The sequence below is a fragment of the Bos indicus genome, chromosome 25 (assembly GCF_029378745.1).
Source record: "Bos indicus isolate NIAB-ARS_2022 breed Sahiwal x Tharparkar chromosome 25, NIAB-ARS_B.indTharparkar_mat_pri_1.0, whole genome shotgun sequence".
In the NCBI taxonomy this organism is placed as follows: Eukaryota; Metazoa; Chordata; class Mammalia; order Artiodactyla; family Bovidae; genus Bos; species Bos indicus.
The window spans coordinates 1,710,245-1,731,680 of NC_091784.1; positions in this window are offsets into that span (position 1 = coordinate 1,710,245).

Here is a 21,436-nt window from a genome sequence, read left to right on the forward strand (position 1 = left end):
GTGCTCAGGACGAGTCAGTGGTGTGTGGGGTGCTCTGACCCACTTTGAATAGGGTCCCCAAGGAAGACTTGGGGGGCAGGGGCAGGAAACGCCCCAACCCGATAGGACCTGCAGCCTGATTTGGTCCCAGTGCTACTCAGACCTGTGGCCTCGCTAGGCAGGGGCCAGAGATGAGGCCAACCTCTCACCTGGTCTGTTCTGAGTATGCAGAGCATGCTGGTGACACAGAGCCACCTGGTGCTGTCAGCTCCCCGCTTGGTCCTCCTGAAACCAGGCTGTCTTCCACATGGTGCCCCAGCAATGAAATGTGCAGCTGGGGCAGATCTGGCCCCATGTGCTGGCGTGATGAGGTCCGGTGAGAACACCTCCCCTGTGTTTGCAGCTTCGCTTCGGACCTTAGGGGTGGGGTCAGACCCTACACACAACCCTCCCATGGCAACAGGCCTGGTCTCTGGTGAGAAAACCTAAGTAGTCCATGCTGTAGAACCTAGGCCTGGCAGGAGACAGTGGGGGCCCAGCCTGCCAGCACCCATCCCAGGGTAGGTGTGGGACCCTCTCGACTACAACAGGCTGACTCCCCTCCTGAGGCCTCAGGGGATGTGCCTGCTTGTCTCCCATCCCTGGAAACACCTGTCTGAGGTGAACATGGGGATAGGAAGATAAAAAAGAAACTATTTCACCCAGTTAAACAGAGCTCACAAGAAACTAGGTAGTTCTTGGATAATCTTTGGGTGTTTGAAAATGACTTTCAAAAGTAATTTAAGCTCTTAGACTCATGTTTGCAAAATACACAGTGAATGATTCCAGGGAATCACAGGTTGTAAGCATAAGCTGTGAGTCATAAAGTCTCAGGGCATTGACTCTGGTTAAGCAGTTTATTCTAATGGCTCTGCGGTCCACAGGTACTCTCCTTCCCCGCCTGCTCCAGTCCTCCCATGACACTGGCTCCTGCCAGCATGTGGGTCAGAAAGACGCACGTGGTCTATACCTTGGTGCTGCTGAGGTTCAGGAAGAGGCCCAGGGCCTGCACCTGCCTAAGCACCAAACACTCCAGTGCCCACAGGCCATGGGGGTCCCCTTCTGATGAGGCTAGTGTCACTCAGGGGTCCTGCGCATTGCTGGCAAGTCTACTGGTCTGCACCCGCAAAGGGCCTTTCGCCAAGAAGGTGGGTGAGTGGGACGAATGCACACGTCGGGCCACCAGTGCGTTGTCACCCAGGCCTGGGCATGGCTCTAGGTTTTCCCTCTCGACCTGCAGCTGCACCCCCAGGTCTGTGCAGCACTGCAGAAAATTCTACCTGATCATGGGGCAGCTATGTGAGTGGAGCTGGGGGTGTGTGGCGGGCCCCCCAATTCTGTCTCACAGCTGCCATAGCCACCTCCGTCCCCTGCCCAGTGGCCAAGTGTGGTGGGCCTTGCGCCTTCAGCAGGTACGCTTCTGGTCCCAAGCAATATGCCCACCATGTAGGGGTGGATGGAAGAGGCTCCTAGAAACAGTTTCAGTGCCCAGAGGTTTTCCACAAAAGCAGAGGAGACACTTTAGGGGACGTTGCTGTCAGCTGGGGCTGCCTTCCACAGTAGGGATGATGCCCAGCAGTGCTCACGGCCCAGAGTAGGTCTGATGAACTGGCTGAGCAGGAAACTGAGGCCCCGGGGCTCTGGGCTTGCCCAGGTCTCACCTCGGTTTTGTGTCCTTCATCTAGTGACTTCCCTCAAACACCTGGAATCCCTGCCATCTGCTCATTTCATCTGAAGCTGCAGAAGCTCTGGTGACTGCAGAGTGCAAGTAACTGAATGGGGACCCTCTACTATCACAAAGATCTCTCCCCAGAAAGGACCCCCGTCCTGTGCCAGGGGGCGAGGTCTCCCATGGGGACCGCGGACATCGTTCACCCCTCCCAGGTTCAGCGCAGGGCTCCCTCGCCTGGGCCACGTCTGCCACTTCTGGATGCAGTCTATGCAGACTGCTCTGCAGAACTTGACACCAGAGTTACAAGGAATCTAGAATGCAACCTCCCGGGGAAAGGTCTGTCATGTGAAACGGTGAAGGACCAAGCCAACAGGAGTCCACGCAAGGAGCAAACGCGGGAGCGCGTCCTGGACTGCGGAGCTCTCAGGGCGGAACCGGCGGGACGGCTCCGAGGTGTGCGCGGCTCGCTGCTCGGTTTCACAGGACGAATCTGCTCCGGGCTTGACTTCCGGAGGACCCGGGCGGCGCGGAGCTGCAAGAGGAGCCCACGCACCGCGGGGCCCTGGCTGCTCGGCCGCTGGCAACGCAGGGCAGACTCGGGGGGCTTCCCCTCACGGCCAGGATTAGGACAGGGAACTCGCGACAGACGCCGTTATCAGAAGACGAGGACTCCTAGGACGGAGGCTGACGGCCAGTTTAGCTAAAGAACTTAAGCGAAACAAGTTTCCGGCGTTCTTACTAGTGTTAACGTGCGATGTTTATCGTGAAGACAATACCGAGCGGCACCGCGAGGGAAGGCCCGGCAGCAGGCTCCAGGCACCTCCGCTGCTCCGCGATCCCCACCGTCAACGCTCTTCCACAGCCCGCGGCGCTTGAAGCCCACTGCCGCCTTGGGAGATCCCTTCCGGGTCTAAGCGTGGAGGGGGCGGGGCACGCAGGGGGCCTGCCCCCCGGTCGAGGGGCGGGACTTCTGCGGGACGCCGTTCTGCGTGACGCAGCCATCTTGGAACCGGGCGGCGGCTGCGTCCTCTGTGGAGGCGTGGCCGGAACGGAGGTGGTGTTGTCACCTGTCAAGCTCAGGTGTTCCCTTGGCCTGGCTTCTCGGGCTCCTGTTAAGTTATGGCAGGTGACCTTTGAGGTGGCCGGGCATCCCCCCTCCCCCCACGGCGGCACTGGTGAGCGAGACCGTCCGCCCGAATCTGTGAAAAAAGGGGAGATGAGCTGTCAGGGTGCCTCTGCCCAACCCATATCCTCCCTCTGAGGTCCCCCACCTCAGGTCCCACCTTTCAGGTCCCCTCCTCAAGTCCCTCCTTAGGTCCCGCCACCTCAGGTCACCCCCTCAGATCCTCCTAAGTCCTCACCCCAGGTTCCCCGTCTCAGGTCTCTCCCTCAGGTCTCCCCCTCAGGTCCCCCCATCACGTCACCTCACTCAGGTTTCCCTCTCAGGTTCCCCCCCTCAGGTCCCCCCTCAGGTCTCCCCTTCAGGTACCCCTGTCAGGTCCCCCCACTCAGGTCTCCCTCTCATGTTCCCCCCCTCAGGTCTCCCTCCAGGTCCTCCCTGTCAGGTCCCCCCACTCAGGTCTCCTTCTCAGGTCCCCCCCCTCAGGTCTCCCCCTCAGGTCCCCCCCTCAGGTCTCCTCAGGTCTCCCCCTCACGTCCCCCCACTCAGGTCTCCCCTCAGATCCCCCCTTCAGGTCTTCCCCTCAGGTCCCCCCCCTTAGGTCTCCCCATCAGGTCCCCCCTCTCAGATCCCTCCCTTCAGGTCTCCCCCTCAGGTCCCCCGCCTCAGGTCTCCCCCTCAGGTCCCCCCTCTCAGATCCCCCCCTTCAGGTCTCCCCCTCAGGTCCCCCCCCTCAGGTCTCCCCATCAGGTCCCCCCTCTCAGATCCCTCCCTTCAGGTCTCCCCCTCAGGTCCCCCGCCTCAGGTCTCCCCCTCAGGTCTCCCCCTCAGGTCCCCCCATCACGTCACCTCACTCAGGTTTCCCTCTCAGGTTCCCCCCCTCAGGTCCCCCCTCAGGTCTCCCCTTCAGGTACCCCTGTCAGGTCCCCCCACTCAGGTCTCCCTCTCATGTTCCCCCCCTCAGGTCTCCCTCCAGGTCCTCCCTGTCAGGTCCCCCCACTCAGGTCTCCTTCTCAGGTCCCCCCCCTCAGGTCTCCCCCTCAGGTCCCCCCCTCAGGTCTCCTCAGGTCTCCCCCTCACGTCCCCCCACTCAGGTCTCCCCTCAGATCCCCCCTTCAGGTCTCCCCCTCAGGTCCCCCCCCTTAGGTCTCCCCATCAGGTCCCCCCTCTCAGATCCCTCCCTTCAGGTCTCCCCCTCAGGTCCCCCGCCTCAGGTCTCCCCCTCAGGTCCCCCCTCTCAGATCCCCCCCTTCAGGTCTCCCCCTCAGGTCCCCCCCCTCAGGTCTCCCCATCAGGTCCCCCCTCTCAGATCCCTCCCTTCAGGTCTCCCCCTCAGGTCCCCCGCCTCAGGTCTCCCCCTCAGGTCCCCCCTCTCAGATCCCCCCCTTCAGGTTTCCCCCTCTGGTCCCCCCTCTCAGATCCCTCCCTTCAGGTCCCCCCTCTCAGATCCCTCCCTTCAGGTCTCCCCCTCAGGTCCCCCACCTCAGGTCTCCCCCTCAGGTCCCCCCTCTCAGATCCCCCCCTTCAGGTTTCCCCCTCAGGTCCCCCCGCTCAGGTCTCCCCCTCTGGTCCCCCCACTCAGATCCCCCCTTCAGATCTCCCACTCAGGTCCCCCTCCTCAGGTCCCCCGCCTCAGGTCTCCTCCCTCAGGTCTCCCCCTCTGGTCCCCCCCTCAGGTCTCCTCACTCAGGTCTCCCCGTCACGTCCCCTCACTCAGGTCTCCCCTCTCAGATCCCCCCTTCAGGTCTCCCCCTCAGGTCCCCCCGCCTCAGGTCTCCCCCTCTGGTCCCCCCTCTCAGATACCCACTTCAGGTCCCCCCCTCTCAGATCCCCCCCTTCAGGTCTCCCCCTCAGGTCCCCCCTCTCAGATCCCCCCCTTCAGGTCTCCCCTTCAGGCCCCCCCTCAAGCCCCCTCCCCTCAGGTCTCCCTCTCAGGTCCCCCCCGTCAGGTCTCGCCCTGTGGTCTCCCCCTCAGGTCCCCCCTGTCAGGTCTCGCCCTCTGGTCCCCGCCTCAGGTCCCCCCTCTCAGATCCCCCCTTCAGGTCTCCCCCCTCAGATCTCCCCCCTCAGGTCTCCCCCTCAGAACCCCCTCTCAGATCCCCCCCTTCAGGTCTCCTCACTCAGGTCCCCCCCTCAGGTTTCCCCCTCAGGTCCTCCCTCTCAAGTCCCCACCCCTCAGGTCCCCCTATCTCAGGTCCCCCCCTCAGGTCTCCCCCGTCAGGTGCCCCCTCCCAGGTCGCCTCCTCAGATTCCCCTCTCAGGTCCTCCCCCTAGGGTCCACCTCTCTCAGGTGCCCCAACTCAGATCCCCTTTCAGGTACCCCCTCAGGTCCACCCCTCTTAGATTCCCCCTCTAAGGTCTCCCCCTCAGATATCCCAACTCAGTTACCCGAACTCAGGTCTCCCCTCTCAGGTCTCCCCTCAGGTATCCCCTTCAGGTCCCCTCTGTCAAGTTCACCCTCTCAAGACCCACCACCTCAGATCCCCCCTCCCTCAGGCCCTCCCCCTCAAGTCCACCCCTCTCAGGTCTCCCCCTGCAGGTACCCCCTCTTAGGTCCTCCCTCAGGTCTCTCCCCTCATGTCCCCGCCCATCAGGTCCCCCCTTCTCAGATCAGCCCCTCCTGTCAGCTACTCCCCCTCAGGTGCCCCCTCTCAGTTCCCCTCTCAAACCTCCTCACCTAGGTCCCATCTCAAGGGACACCCTCCCTCCTAAAGGGCTGTTCTGGACACCTGAGTGAGCCATGTGATTATTGTTCCAGGTGAGTTTTGAGGTGTGCCATGGAACTGGACACCAGGCAGTTTTTGTAAAACTAACAGGCTGAGCAGACAGTCGACAGGGGACAAAGCTTGTCTTCCATCGTGACTCAGTAAGGACTTTGGGCACTGTCCTGATGGCCTGTGGCTTGGACAGCAAGTAAGCCAGGGTTGTAGGGAGGGAGAGGGGTGTGTTGGAGACAAAATTCAGTGAATCAAGGCACAGCAGCTGTAAAGCCTGGTCTCCTGGGATCTACATCCAGTCTTGCCCCACCACCATCTCCATTGGGAAAGGTTGTGGGGTCTGGGGGTGGAGGCCAGGGGTGCTGCTCAACACCCACGGGGGTGGGGGTCCACCACTGCCCTATCTTGGTGAGTCCTTGAGGCCCCCCTCTCCTTGTTTCTCCACAGCCTCTCCCTCCTCGAGCCCCCTGGCCTGGTCCTGGGCAGGGCCTGGGTTGTGCAGATGGCCAAGTTCCACTTTTGTCCATCTCTAATGGGCAAATGCACCAATGGCAGCACACGGCAAGAGGTGCTCCCCGTGGTATGTGGAGGTCCTGAGCAGTTCTTGGGCTGAGGTCTGTGGAGCTAGGTCTTTGGAGCTGGATCTCAGAGGAAGATCTCAGAAGCCCTGCCAAGACACAGTTTCATGTTGCATTTCACCTGAATCCCAAAAAGGCAGCTCCTGAAGTCCCATTACTGTGTGGTGGTGTCAGGCCATTCCATCTTCAGCTGGCTGGCTCACCCATGGCCCCTGCCTGGCTTTGCCACTAGGTGGAGCCACAGGCCTACCCAATTGCTTCCCCACGTTGCAAACGCCAGACCTGCCTTTCAAATTTAGCGTCAGGACTCTTCTTCAACTCTCCTAAATTTTTCAAGTTTCTATTACATGGTGACATCTAGGGGTATTTAGAGACAAAAACAGAGCAGCTGTTACACTTAGGACTTTCACTTAAAACCAGTGATGATAAATCCAGTGCATGTAAACATCACAGTTTAAAGAAAAACAGCTTTATTTTCCCATCATTGGTGCAGATCCCTTAGAAGAGCTAGGTTATAACTACGTGGCCAACTCAAGTTCTTTCTGCTGTTCTGTCCACATTGATTTGCTGCTTTTTGGTTCTTTTTGTTGAAAGATAAGGAAGGTTAAACATAAAATATTTAATTTTATGAGGACAAACAATCTTGCAGAAACCTGGTTTGTAATCAAAGTTACTCTGCCCCATGAGTCTTGCTGAGGCTCAGATATTCGGGATTCTCAGAGGACAGTGTCTGTGTTAGAGACTGTGGGTGACTGCGAGGGCCCCAGTCCTTTCAACTTTTGGGGTCTGAGGAGAGACTGGGCTGCTGTGATTACGGGGGCATCTTGCTACTTAAAAAAAGGTAATTAATAGACTGTAACTTTTTTAGAGCACTTTTAGGCTTACAGAAAAACGAAGTAGAAAGGATGGTGTCCCTGTGTGCCCCCTGCCCTTCGCATCCCTTGTAGCTAGCCTCTACTCGTTACAGTTATGAACCAACGCCAGCACAGTGTCAGGTGGCATCCTCTTCCTGCAGCAGGTCCCCTGTCATGTGTGGTCCTTGCATCTCCCGGGCTCCCCTGGAATAGGGTCTCTGACTTAGTTTTGACTGCCTTGGCCATTCCGAGGTGTGCTGGTCAGGGATTTTGCAGGATGCCCCTCACCTGGGGTTTGTTGGATGTTTTTCTCTTGGTTGGGCAAGGAGATGGTGACTGCTGCTCGGATCATGACCTTTCTGTACATCCTGCTTCCTTCTCCTGAGATTAAGAGGGCCTGGAGGCACAGAACAGGGTCCTTCCTGTCCTCAAAGGGAGAAGGAGGGGGAAAGGGGCGAGTGCTTGAGGGGATGGCAGCGGGGGCCAGGAGAGCACGCGGTGTTGGAGAGGCAGCAACAACAAAGCAGGGCTGAGGGAACTGGCCTGACACCCTTGAGCACCTGGTGGAGCACCTGGTGAGGAGCCCTGCAGCCGCTCCCACCTGAGGCCTCATTTCAGAGAGAGCCAAGACTCTGCTTGGTGAGGGGCTCCTTGGTCACAGTGGTTGGGCTCTGTCTGGGCAGCACATGTTCTCCCAGCTCGGTTCCCTGGATCCAGTGGGCAAACAGCCTGCTCTCTCCCTGCCGGGCTTGGCCTCAGGCGAGCTAGTAGGATTGTGAGTTCAGGCTGCTGTCTCTTCAGAACACCCCCTTTAGCTTTTCTGGGAGTTCTCGCTCTGGCCTCAGGGCCTTGAGCTACTGCTTTCATCTGCTTTGCCCTTTAGGGTCCACGTGTGGATTTGTGTTAGTTGTGGGTGACCAGCTCCTGCTGAGGGGCTGGAGGCTCCATGGGGAGCAGGCAGGAGAGGGTGGGGAGCGTGGGTGTGTGCACAGACGAGGCAGTGACTGCAGGGCTGGCAGACACTCTGGGCTGAGTGGGTTGGGCTGGATTGGGGGGTGGGGGCGCCCCTGAAGGTCATCCCTGTCGCCTCCCCAGTGCTTGGGGTAGAAGTGGCTTGGAATCACATGGCCATCTGGTCCTTACCCCTCACTGTGCTGGTGACAACTGGTTTGTAGAAAAGCCTGTTTCCTAGAAAAAGTGCCTTTGGTTCCATTCTTCACTGACACATCCTTACTGAGTGAGGATGCTCAGTGAGGATCAAGGCTCCTGTCTTTTCATAAATGTTTTTAGTGAGTCTCTGTTTCCCATTGTCCCTCAAACACAGCTGATGGGAAGTCTTCCCATTTGTAGGACCCGCTTAGGCAGCCCCCTGCCCTGGACATCAGGATGTGGTCAAAGAGGTTCCTGCTGCCTTTGACAGACAGTCTCTTGACTGACCGCTTTTTTTTAGTTGACTCACAGCTTCTTCCAGCCCCTCCACCTGTGTGCACCCCCTTGCCCCATGGCCTCCCCATCTGAGGAATCTGATAGCATTTAAAGCAGAAACACAACCAGCCCTACCCCCAGAAATTGAACTCTTTGTCATTTATCTTCAGAAAAGCACACCAAATGTTGAGTGTGGGTCACCTGGATTGCTTCAATTGTGGGTGAACAGCCAGAAGTTCCCATTTTAATATCCACACGCCACCTTTCTCCCTTCCTAATGGGGATCAGAGGTGCTTTGTGCATGACAGAGACCACCCCATTTCACTGCTTGAGAGCTCAGAGCTCTGTGTGTCAGAAACAGAGGGAGAGGGGCTTCCCTCCTGGTCCAGTGGTTAAAAATATGCCTTGCACGCAGAGGACGCCTCGGGAATATCCCACATGCCACAGGGCAACTAAACCTGTGGGCCACAGCTATTGAGCCCTTGCTCTAGGGCCTGAGCTCTGCAACAAGAGAAGCCACTGCGATGAGAAGCCTGTGCAGCACAATGGGAGAGTAGCCCCTGCCCGCTGCAACTAAAGAAAGCGTGTGCAAAGTGATGAAGACCCAGTACAACCAAAAAAAAGAAAAAAAGAAACAGTTAAGAGAAAGGAAAGCAGCATGGCCCTCTGCTGACTTTCTCCCATGAGTCTGGGAGTTGGACTGACATTTGGTCTAACTGACGTTTCGGGAATGGGTCTTATTTTGGAGCCAGACTGCTGGGATTGACACTCTGCTGTTGTCCCCTCCCATTTTGTGTGGCTTCAGCTTTTCTGTGCCATGGTCTCTTTCCTTGTGAACTGAGGTTAACCCCACAGGGTGTGAGGATTAGATAAATTGGTACATTAAAAGGGCTAGTGGTCAGTGCTTTGTAAATGTGAGCCCAAGGTGATTTTGATGGTGCTGGTTTTGGTTATGATAATGGTGATGATGATGGTGGGGATGATGGTGGTGATGGTGATGGTAGTTTTGGTGAGGATGGTGGTGGTGATGATGATGGTGGTATTTGTGATGATGGTCATGGTGATGATGGTAGTGATTTTGTTAATGGACCTCGCAGCTTTGACTGGGTCTACTGCTAACTGCTGGGACCCAGCTCGAGGATGCCAGACCCCCATCCCATAGAACCAGTTCTAGCTCCACTCTTTCCAGCCACTTGACTTTGACTGTGGAGACATGTGGGACTGTAGTGTGGGACTTTGACTGTGGAGACGTGTGGGACATTCTGTTTCATCTCCTTAGAGTAATTTTTCTCATATTAGAAAAGAAACACGTATATAGGAATACAGTGGGTCCCATGTAAAAACAAACAAGATTTGTGTAAACTCAAATGTCAAAACATAATTCAGAGGATTATGAAAGGACTCACTGCTTAGTCTTTTTTGGGTCTCTTTTGGTGCCCCAGTACATACTGAATTGACAAAATATTTGGGTCATAGACATTTCCAAGCACAGGTCTTATGTAGGAACTTAAGCATGCTTGTGTCTATATTTTTTTGGAAAAGGAGGGGAATTTATTCATTTTATTCCCAGTGGAAAAAACTCTGACACATCAGGACAGAATTCTTGCCTTTGCTATTGTTGCAAAACTTTATCAGGTGCTCTGAACACAACCATGGTTTCACTGGAAGAATAAACCCTGGAGAGATGGGGTGCTGGAGGTGAGTGGGGGCGGGGGTGGTACATGTGAGCCACTCAGCACCATCGGTGTAGCCAGGGTTCCAGGAAGCAGCCCGCTGAAGGGTTTCTGTCAGAGGGTGTTCTTGTGACCTGTACTTGAGCATCGTGGACCAGGGGCCACTGGCCCGGCCTGGAGGGGAGGCTTTGGTATGTCCGGCCACCCCCTTCCTTGGCTCTGTCGGTGGCTTCCTGGAGTGAGGACCCAACACCGTTCATCTCCTCTGCTCCCCAGTGGGCTCCCAGGTTGCCAGGTGGGGGGGGCCACACTCCCCTCGACTCCTTCATTCAGTATATGTTCTAATCAGCCTCATGTGGGAGATCAAGCAGCCCTTAAAGGATCTGCTGTACCTGGCTTTGGAGGGAAAAGCAGATGGCCCACACAGCAGCAACTCTTGCTGACCCAGGGGACTTGGTGCTGGGTGACAGGGCGAACATGTGTAGTTATGGGTCATGAAGGGGATCAGGATGTGCCATGCCAAAAATATAGCGCCTTGGGGACTTTCCTGGTGGTCCAGTGGTTAAGACTCTGCGCTCCCAATGCAGGGCGCTGGGGTTCGATCCCTGGTCAGGGAACTAGATCCTACATGGCAGCTAAAGATCCTGCATGCAGCAACTAGCACCCAGTGAAGCCAAAAAATCTTTAAAATTTCAAATAAAGATTTTATAAAACTTAAAAAAAACAGGATTAACACAACAAAACAGTACAAAATACAGCATCTTGATGTGAAGTTTATTTTGAGCTGAAGGCATGCAAGAATCAACAGATGCATAAAGAGGGCTTTTTGGAGCGTCCCTCATCTGACTAAGAGCAGTTTCTGGGAAGTCAGGCAGTGGTAAATTCCTTCTGTGGGGGGTCTGCTCCCAGGGGACACTGGGAATAAGTTCTATCCCAAGTCCCTTCTAGGGGACATTATCACATACATTGTTACGTTTCGATTATTCTCTTAAAACCCATTTGTCTTTCCTAAAGAGATTTGCTTTTCCTGTAAGAAGGCTTTTCTCCTGGCTCCCTTTTCCCTATTAAGTTAGGTATATAAGCATCTAATTGAAACCATTTATAGAGCCAGCTACTTTTCTGGGCTCCCATGTGCATACAAATGAACTTGTTCTTCTGTTAATCTGTTGTCAGTTCAGTCCACACACCTTGGTTACTACCCTACAGCCTCCTTCACCACAGAGGCTCCCTGACTTGGCCAGACTTGGGGATGGGGTGAGGCGATGGGGGTGGAGGGGGCTGGGGCCAGGACTGAGGAGCCCCACGCCCTCCCTCTGCCCCCGCTCCGCTCCCCTTGTGTGTGATATGCACAGAAACTCAGCAGTGAGTGGGAAGGTCAGACAGGTGATGGCTTTTCATCAGAAACAAAAACACTGTCAGGTGGGAAGGTGAGTGAGAGGAGAGGTCCAAGGGAAGGCAGATGGGGGGTTACAGAGAAGGGAGAGATACTCTTTCTACAGGGCAGGAGATTTGTCGTGGTCTGGGGGACTTCACATATCGGAAAATTGAAAAAAAATGTTAGTTTTTCCCTCTAATTTTGGTTCGAAGTGGGTTCACAATGTCCCACGTAAGAAAAGGCAGTTTGCCGTGTCCCGCCCCCACACCTCGAACCTGTCTCCCTGGCCTCAGAGAGAGCCGCCAGTCCATCAGCTCCGTTGCCTGGGCCACGGGGAGCCAAGGGGCTTCAGGCAGCTCTGGTGACCCCTGCCCTCAGGAGGGGCAGGCAGCCACCCTTGCGCAGGACGCCTGCACCTCGTCTTGGAGGCCACATCTTAACCAGGCGCAGATGCACTGGGCTGAGGTTTGCTGAGATGACTTAGAATGTTTCTTTTTTTTAACTTTGTTAATTATTTTTGACTGTTCTGGGTCTTTGTTCTGCAAGCAGGCTTTCTCTAGTTGGGGAGAGTGGGGACTTCCCATTGCAGTGGCTTCTCTTGTAGGGGAGCACAAGCTCAGTAGCTGTGGCTTGCGGGCTCTATAGCTTGGCCCCACAATTGTGGTGCATGGGCTTAGTTGCCCCTTGGCTGGTGGGATCTTCCAGGACCAGGGCTCAAACCTGAATCCCCTACTTCGGCAGATGGATTCTTAACCCCTGGACCACCAGGGGAGTCTTTGTTCAGGTTGCAAGTGTGAGAGGTCATACCCGTGTTTTCATGTAGGTACAGGATAATGTAGTTTCTGAATTTCAGGGAGCTCCTTTAAATCAAGCTGGTTTTCCAGGGTGAGACACTATAGAATGAAAGAGAGTTAAGATGAAAAGGGCTTTAGCACAACTCTCTAGCATTGCGTGTGCTTGGAGCACATCTGTTGAGAATTGTGTGGGCCCTGCTTTTGTGGAAACGAATCTGAATTGCCTGTTTATCAAAGGAGGAAAATAAGGGGATACTGAGCCTGTGGCACAGGGAATGGACGTGGTGCTGCAGCTTTGAAGTGGCAGAAGAATATTTGTCAGTACTGTAAGCTTAGTGGTGGCATCTGCTATCGCCATGTGTTTTCTGGCTTTTTCTGATGAATTTTGGTTCTTCGGGCCCTCTCTGGGATTGAAGGTGGCAGTGGGCTCGGGTTTCAGTGATGTGGAAGCCCTGATCGCTGTCTTGTGTTATGTGGCTTGAGGTGTTAACCTGGCCTCTGGGTCATTCCTTCTGCCCTGGGATAACTGGGATCCATCTCTTCCCAGGAGAAAACAAAATATTAAATATATTGGATGATGATGTCCTTTGATCAAAGATCCTTAAGAAGGGAACACCCAGGAAGGAGATCATTAACAGGCTGAGATCATTCCCTCTGTTTCCAAACACTGACCAAAGACCATAGCCTGTGCACTGGAGGGCCCTGTGAGCCTCACGGAGTAGTAGGACCCCACATGCCCCAGACTCCTACATGCAGGGTTACAGAAAGATGAGTGGAAACGGGAGAAAGACAAACAACCCAGTTCAAAAATGCACCAATAGGGGCTTCCCTGGTGGTCCAGTGGTTGGAACTCTGTACTCCCAATGCGAAGGGCATGGGTTCAATCCCTAGTCAGGGAACAAAGATCTTGCATGCTGCACATTGTGGCCTAAGTAAAGTTTTTTTTTGGGCGGGGGGCATGCCTTGTGGCATGTGGGATCTTAGTTCCCCAACCAGGTATTGAACTCGCATCCTTCTGCAGTGGAAGTGCAGATTCACAAATACTTCCCCAGAGAAGATAAGGCCAACAAGGACATGAACAAATGCTTGACAGAATGCAAATCTGAGCCACCATGAGATTCCACTCACCCCCTCTCTGGTGGTTATAATAAAAATGCAAAATGACAAGTGCTGGCAAGGATGTGGAGAAATTGGTACCCTTGTGCATGGCTGATGGGGATGTAAAACGGTGTAGCAGCTGTGGGAAACAGAGTTTCCACGGAAGGTTAAGCACAGTCACCAGGTGACCCAGCAACTCCACTCCTGCGTACATACCCAAGAGAATTGAAAATGGCACCTGAGCAGATATCTGCCCGCCCACGGTTTTTCCTGCAGTTACAGCAGCTGTGAGGTGGAAACAGCCTGGGTCCATTGATGGATGGTGGATAATTGGAGTGAAGTTGTCCATACAAGGGGCGTCATCCAGCTGTGAAAAGGAGCGAAGCGCCCACACACTACATTGTGGACGGACTTCAAAACCACTGTTCGAAGTGAATGAAACAGACAGAAAGGGCCACATACCTGACATGTGTTCACTTGTGTGAAACATCCAGAACAGGCAAACTGAGAGACAGAAAACAGATTAGGACTTCCCTGGTGGTACAGTGGATAGGAATCTGCCAGCCAGTGCAGGGGACACAGGTTTGATCTCTGATCTGGGAAGATCCCACATATCTCAGGGTGGCTGAGCATGCACGCCACAACTGCTGAACCCGCTCGCCACCACTAGAGAAAGCCGTGCGCAGCAACGAAGACCCAGCGCAACCAAAAGTAAATAAGTAAAACTATAAAAAAAGAAACCGGATTAGGGGCTGGGGTGGGGTGGGGAGTGAGTGCTAATGGGTGCAGAGTTTCCTTTTGGGGTGATGGAAATGTCTGGAACTAGCCAGGTGTGATGTTTGTACGAGGGAGACTAGTGAGACTCCTTTCCCGTCTGTCTGAGTGAGGACGGCGTGCAGGGGATGTTGTCAGAGAGCAAGTGTGTTGTGCTGAAAGGCTGCATCTCCATCAGCCCTCCCCACAGGGTGTCCCTGAGCGGAAAGCAGTAAACTGGGCTCCCTAGCTGGAGGAGGAGGTTTCCCTTGGTGGCAGCGAGGGGCACGGAGGTCCAGGAGCTGCGCTACAGCCCCATGGCCTCCCATGTGGCCAGTTCTCTCGGCAGAGTCAGCTGCGGCAAGTTTTGTGTGGTGGTTAGACATCTTCCCGGCAGAATCCCCGGAGAATTCTAAATTTCAGTTGCACTCTCTAAATTTTCATTAAGAGCTTTCACCCAGAGAAAATGATGGATTAGATTTTATCACTGGAAAGAAGCCAGATATAATTAGCTGCCTTTTAGTCCCCACGGCACCCCCCTCACTCCCTGCTTTTCTTTAAAGTCTCTGCTTTTCTCTCTTGGTTCCCAGGAAACAGGTGCCTGCGGATGTTTATTCGTTGAAAATACTGATGTTGGAGGCTGCCTTTGAGCCTCTCTGCTTTTGTTCCTTCAGTGATTTTGCTTTTACTCCAATCTCCTCAAGTCTGGGACAGCTTTGGGCCTTGGGCTCTGCATTGGAGAGTGTGTGGTTTCTTTCTTCTCCTCAGTAAAGCTTGTTTGTTGTTAGAACTTTATAGCTGAAAGCTGTAGAATATTTTTGCTGCACGAAAGAAATTCCTTGTCTGTCTTTTCTTTTCTCTCCCAAATTCTCCTTCTTGGCAAAGTTAACCTGTGTCTCATCCATCAAAGTGCAGTTAGGAGTTTGCCTCCCAACAGCCACTTTTAGCAAAGCTAGCTTCTGAGAGGTGACTGTCTTTTGTTACCATGTGTGGATGGTGAATTGTGAAAACAGCTGTTATTTCTTCCCACATCAGTACAAGGAAGTCAGATTATTCTGCACAAAAACTCAGGCTTAGATCAGTCTGGAGGAGCTGAAACCATCGGGGAAGCCGGGGGCGAGGACATTGGAGTTATTCATGCGGGTGTGGGTTCCTTTAAATTCCACGTGCTTTTGGCTTCTTTAGCACAGGCACTAAAACTGAAACAATAATGAGCATGGCCCCTGCCCAAGGATGGGGATTCCTAGGTGGCTCAGTGGTAAAGAATCTGTCTGCCAATACAAGAGACGCAGGAGACAGAGGTTTGATCCTTGGGTTGGGAAGATCACTGGAGAAGGAAATGGCAGCCGGCTCCAGTATTCTTGCCGGGAAAATTCTGTAGACTGTGGAGCCTGGTGGGCTACATTCTGTGGGGTTACAAAGAGTCAGACACAACTAAGCACATAGTGTGTTTGTGTGTGTGTCCGTGTGTGCACATGCTCAAGGATAACATGCAAATAAACGCATGAAGCATCTGTATCTTTTCATGATTGTTAAGTCAGTTTTTCCAGAAGAGTGGTTTTTCAGATGGGTACCCTGCCCCCATTTTTAGGAGACTCTGTCAGGGCTTTGAGACAATATGGCTTGAAAGAAAAGTCACATTACATTTTATGTTATGGTTTGCATTTGGAAAATTTTCTAAGAATAAAACTTATTTTTATTTCACACTATTAACTCTGGATCAGAAAGTATGACAGCGTCTTCCTGGCTATTAAGGCTGTGTGGAATATACTAAGAGGGTGAGCTTCGGGGCAGGGAGAGGCAAGTACGGATGGGACTTTCTCTGATGAGCCCCAGGACCCTTTAGCGTTGCAGTGGCTCCCTTTCACTGTCTGCCTGCAGTTCTGTTACTTGCCACTAGATGCATGTGAGTGCCCTTCATGACTGCAGTCGTTTGGCTGATGCATCTATTCCTGGCAGTCAGTACATAGGTATAAATTCCACGTAGAGTTCAGCAGAGATGTTGAGCAGGTTTCAGATGCCTTGCCCCACGTGTCCCAGCATCTTAAATTAATTGTCTGGGAAAAGGAGATTTTTGTGCTGTGTTGCGATGCAGGCGGATCCCAGTGTGTGTTCCCTGGAGCCTGGGAGGAACCTGGAGTCGGGCGCTGAGGTGAGAAGGACCCATTCATACACGAAGGGCTTTCCCGGTGAAAACCTTTGATCCTCCTCCTGTGGTGCCAGTCCCGGCAGACTCTCAACACCCACCAAAGCATTCCTTCTGCCTCCCGCCCCTAAATTTAAATGTCATCCCAAAGGTGTTCTCCTGGCAGCTGAAAGGAAGATTTCACAGTCAATTTTATTGGTTTCTTGACTCTGTTTCACGATGATGCCGAAACCCCTAGGAACGTTTTTGAGACCGTGGTTTCAGGCCTCGATAAATCACTAAAACTGGGGGCCTAAGACAGCACTGGTTCTCTCGCAGGCTGGAGCTGGAATCAGAGATGGCGCTGTCTCGGGGCCATGCCCCCTCTGGAGGCTGACGGGGCTGCAGCAGAGATCCAGGCTTGCCCAGCTCCTGGGGCACCAGGTGTCCCTGACCCGAGGCCATGTCACTCCAGCCTCTGCCCCCATCTTCATGTGGCTTCTCCTCTGTGGGGATGCCAGTCATTGGATTTAGAGCCACCCTGATCCAGGATGATCTCGTCTTAAAGCTTCTTTACTTCATTCCATCTGCGAGGACCCCGTTGCCACGTAATGTCATGATCTGATGTTCAGCTTTTGTTGGTTGTGTTTTACGGTTTTCTGTATCTGTGATGTTTTGGCATCTTAAGGAACCTAGCTTCTAGACCCCACCCACCTCCTTATCCAGCCCACACACAATGCCAGCGTTCCCCCTGCCCTTGGTCACCCAGGACCAGGGCCCAGACAACTGGGGACAGCCCCAGAGCCCTTGGCCCCCAGGACGGAGAAAGGCTCTTCTAGGCCTCCCCCGGCTCCGGCTTCCACTCTTGTGCTTCCCTGTGGCCCTGCACATGTGGCTCCATCTCTGGGGTCTGTGAATTTGATAAACTTGGCTTTCCCCAGATGTTCTTCTGTGGCCACACCTGACCGACTGTCTCATGAGAGAGTACACAACAGCCTGGGCATGAATCATGGTGAATGTGGGTATTTGGGGACACTCTTAAGCCCCCCGTTTGGACTGCACATGTGTACATCGGTGTTGGATCAGCAGGTCTGGCCACTGTCCCCCTCCCTTGATGTACCCTGGACTTGGGGGCTGGTCACCTGCCGGGCTGACTCTGTCCCAAGGCTGAGGCCCCAGGAACCTCCATCTGGGCTCTGAGGTGCTGCTGACTCAGTGCATTTCAGATAAGCAGGAAGTTCCTGGGAGGAAAACCACAAGCTTTATTTTTATTTAATTCCACTATTCTGTGGTTTTTGGAGATGGCCTTTAAAGATTTGTGTTTGATTTTTATCTCAAAGAGAATGCAGAAGAGCCCATGGGTTGGGGTCCAGAGAAAATACACACTGAGAAGAGAAGCAGCGAGCTTGCACCATGCAGCTGTGGGCAGGATGGGCCTGGGGGACAACCCCCCGGAGGTGGAGCGGCGACTAGGCTGGTGCTGCTGCCAGAGGCCCTGCCTGGCTGCGCAGGTCAGTCCCACAGGCCGGTGGGCTCAGTGGGCTGTTGGATTTTAGGCGAGGTCTCTTTCATTGTCACTAGCCCAGAAAGCACACCAGGCTTTCCCCCTGTCTGGCCATTGTGAAGGTGACTGTGCCTCAGGGGTCCTGTTCAGTGTCGTGGGGGACCAAGTGGAGGGTGGAGACTTCCCAGAAAACACTGTAGGGGCGTCCCTTTGGGGCAGGTCAGAGGGCCGGGGAGAGAAGGAGGGCCTTCAACCCAGGCCAGCCAAGCGCCACTGCTCTGGCTACAGCCCTGCCAGGGAGCAGCTTGCCAGATAGCAGGCCTCCCAAACCACCCTGAGAGCAGCGCTCTCGCCTGGGCTCCGAGTCCCTGAGGCCTTCCTGCTGTGGCTGCCCTCCCCGACTCTGGATCCTGGGAGAGTCTCTGTGTCAAGGGAGGGTCACCAAGTTCTTAGGGAAAAATCAAAGCAAGTTCACCATAAAAGCTCATCTGTGCTTTAGGGAATTTGGGCGGGGAGACACTTTGACAGATTGGTGCACCCCAAGCCCACCGCAGTGGACCCCGTGCTGGCTGGGGAGGCTTGTGGCCCTGGAGCACAGGCCAGTGTGCAAATGTGTTCATCTCCTCTGGATTTGGTGACTTTCAGCTTTTGGAGGATGGGAGCCCTAGCCTTGTGGGGACCCAAACTTCAGTCTGTCTGATGTTGCCTCAGGACAGGGGGTTCACGCGTGTGCCTCTGTGAAGGATCGTTGCCTGGCACTGCTTGTCAGGAGGCTGTAGTTTCCACGTGGCTTGTTTCTGGCTGTGTGGACTCCAAAGGTCTTACTCCTTGCTGGAGTCTCCATTCGTTCATTCATTCAATGTCCTATTTCCTGCTCCTGCCCCAGCATCTGGGCCTTGGCCAGTGGGAGCCCCCCTCCTTTCTGGATGACAGGTGTCCGAGCTCTGCTGTCCCCGTGCCACTCTGAGGAGCCTCGGGCCCTCCAGTGGGAGGGGACTCTGGACGAGCTCAGGGACATGGGAGGGCGCACACACACGTTTGTCCATGCACCTCTGTCTGTAGCCACTTGGATTGAAACTGAGTTCATGCCCGTGTGCCTCTGATGCCCCCAGTTCCACAGCCTCGCTGCCTCTGTGTGGGACGCATGTCCTCAACACGGAATCCCAGTCCCGCCACTCAGAGCACTTGTCTCTGTTCCTCCGCTCTGTGGCATCCATCCCTCATGAGGACCTGCCTTGACGCCTTGCCTGGAGAGGACAGAACTGGTCTGGAATAAGTGAATAAGGAGGTGGGAAGGACCTGCACAGTGAGGGTGTACCCCTGCCCCCACCATGGGAACTTTGGCTCCACTGCCATCTGCTGTGGATAGAGTCACGTCACCTGCTGAAGAAGGAATTCATAGGGCCAGGACTCCATCTTAGGCCTGTTCATGCTGATCATGCTCGGCCACCTTTCCAATGGACTCTGAACTCTGTGTGAAAACAACAACAGAAGGATAAGACCCCCTCCAGACAGGAGAACCTTGAAGATCGTATCTAGGTTACTCATCACCTAAGAGAAAACACACCAATCACCCCTTCCTTCAGACAGGCCGTAAGTTTTTCTGTATCTTTTCTGTGTCTATTGGAGTGTAACCTTGGGTTTATTGATTATTGGCTAATTGTTTGACTGTTTGAGCACATAGCTCATGAATGATGGGATTATTGGGATTGTATTTTCCTTGGTTTATGTAAGGAATTTGGAGTGGTGGGTTCAGACACGTACACATGGGGTATAAAAGATTTTCACAAATGCTGGTCGGGGTCCTTGGCTAAGAGGAGACTGCCTTGGGCCCGCCGGTGTAATAAACTGCATTCCACTATCTGCATTGTCCTTCTGAGTGAGTTTGTTTCCCGGAACGCGTGGCTACAACACTGCCTCAGTTTCCTTCTCTTGAGAATTGGGGTAACAGTGATGCCTGGTTATTGGAAGAAGGTCATTTATGTAACGATGCACGCAGGCCTGGTGAGCCCTTGAAGCTGGGGTGTGTGCTTGTGCACATGTGTGTACATGTGTCTCTGTGTGTACGTGTGTCTGTGTGTGTGCACGTTGGCATGGCTCGGGCAGTAATGTGCAGAAGCAGGGTCAGGCGAGTCAGCTCAGCAGCTGTTTCTGCACTTGTGCCTGAGGTGGGGCCCTGCCTGGCTCCTTGGGCCAGTGGCTGCCCTGCTGACCACCAGCCTCTCTCAGCAGACACAGCTCTGCTTAGGAGCGCTGGTCACCTGGGGTGGCTCTGCAGGTGGACACTGTGGTCACTGGGCTTTCTGCCGGGCGCTTTGTCACTGTCCCCTCAGCTCTCTGGTCTGGACCCTAGCCCCTCTGGCGGCACTGAGCGCACAGACCCTGTCCATCTGTCTGCCGAGCCGTACTTCCTGTCTGCCGCTGCCTGTCCCTGCTCACCCCTCCTAACTGCCCCAGGCCCTGCTGGGCCCATTTCTTGGTTTCCTTTTGGGGGCCCCCTGCTCATCCCGATTAGCATTTGAAAGAGCCCACATTTGCACTTAACAAGCCCGAGGTGGTTTCTGGCTGCAGTGCAGCCGAGTCTGCATCCTGTGACAGGGACAGACTCGGGAGGGGCGGTCTCAGCCCCTGGGCTCCCTGTCTGGCTGATGGGTCCCTCGGATGTTTGCACCTTGGACTCAGGCCTGTTTGCTTTCAGGGTCTGTTCCTTTCCCAGGGCTGCCTAAAAACGCCACAGGCTTGGGGGCTCGAGTCCCTTCACAGTCTGGAGGTCGGAGGTCAGATCAGGCCACTCTGTGGCTCCGGGGAGGCTCTTGCTGCCTCATCCACCTTCTAGGGCTGTCCACTGCCCTTGGTGTTGGTCTTGTCTTCACACCGGTCTGGCTGTGTCTCTCGTCTTCCTGTTGCAGGAAGGGGGACCCCTTCCAGAGCCTGAGAGTGGGCGCTTGTCTAACCTTTGGTGAATGAATTGTCCGAGGAGACCGCGTGCTGGCAAAGCCAGAGACTATTGGGAAGGGGCACCCGGGCCCAGGAGCACTGCTCGGAAGCGTGGCGCCTGGTCCCTCCGGGTTGTCTGTCCAGTCATCCTGACTCGGGGCGCTTCCTGGCGGTGCACATGTTGCTCAGCCAAGGTGGACTCCAGCGAGGAGGACTCTGGGAGGTTGTAGGACCTGTGGGCTGGTGTCGTCTCTCTCCTTCTGACCTTTCCCAAATTATTTCATTTGGTGGTAACTTGTTAGTTCCATGTTCCTTACCAGGACTTGCTGCTGTAAGAGCACTCTCACAGGTGGTTTCTATCTTGCCTGGCCAGGGTGGGTGGTTTCAGTCTCTGTTTTCCCTAACACTCCTCCTGTAAGTCCTCCAGTCTTAGGGGATCAGGGCTGCCTTCCTCCAGGGGGGCCTCATCTTCTGCATCATTGGCAGATGGATTCTTTACCACTGCACCACCTGGGAGGCCCCAGGAGGCGGGAGCCTTATCTTAAGGCCCCGGTTCCAGACAAGGTCACCTTCTGAGATGCTGGGGTCAGGATGTCAGCATCTACTTTTGGGGGACACAGTTTAGCCCATAGCAGGGTGCCAGCTATATTGTCTTGTATTTGAAGGTATCAATCTTATTTATGTCTTAAAGTATTTAATTTTTAGGGATATGCATTGAAACATGAGCTCTGTGTTCCAGTGCTCCCAGTTCCTCCCTGAGAAATGGGCGCCCCCCTGCTTCTCTGTGTCTTGG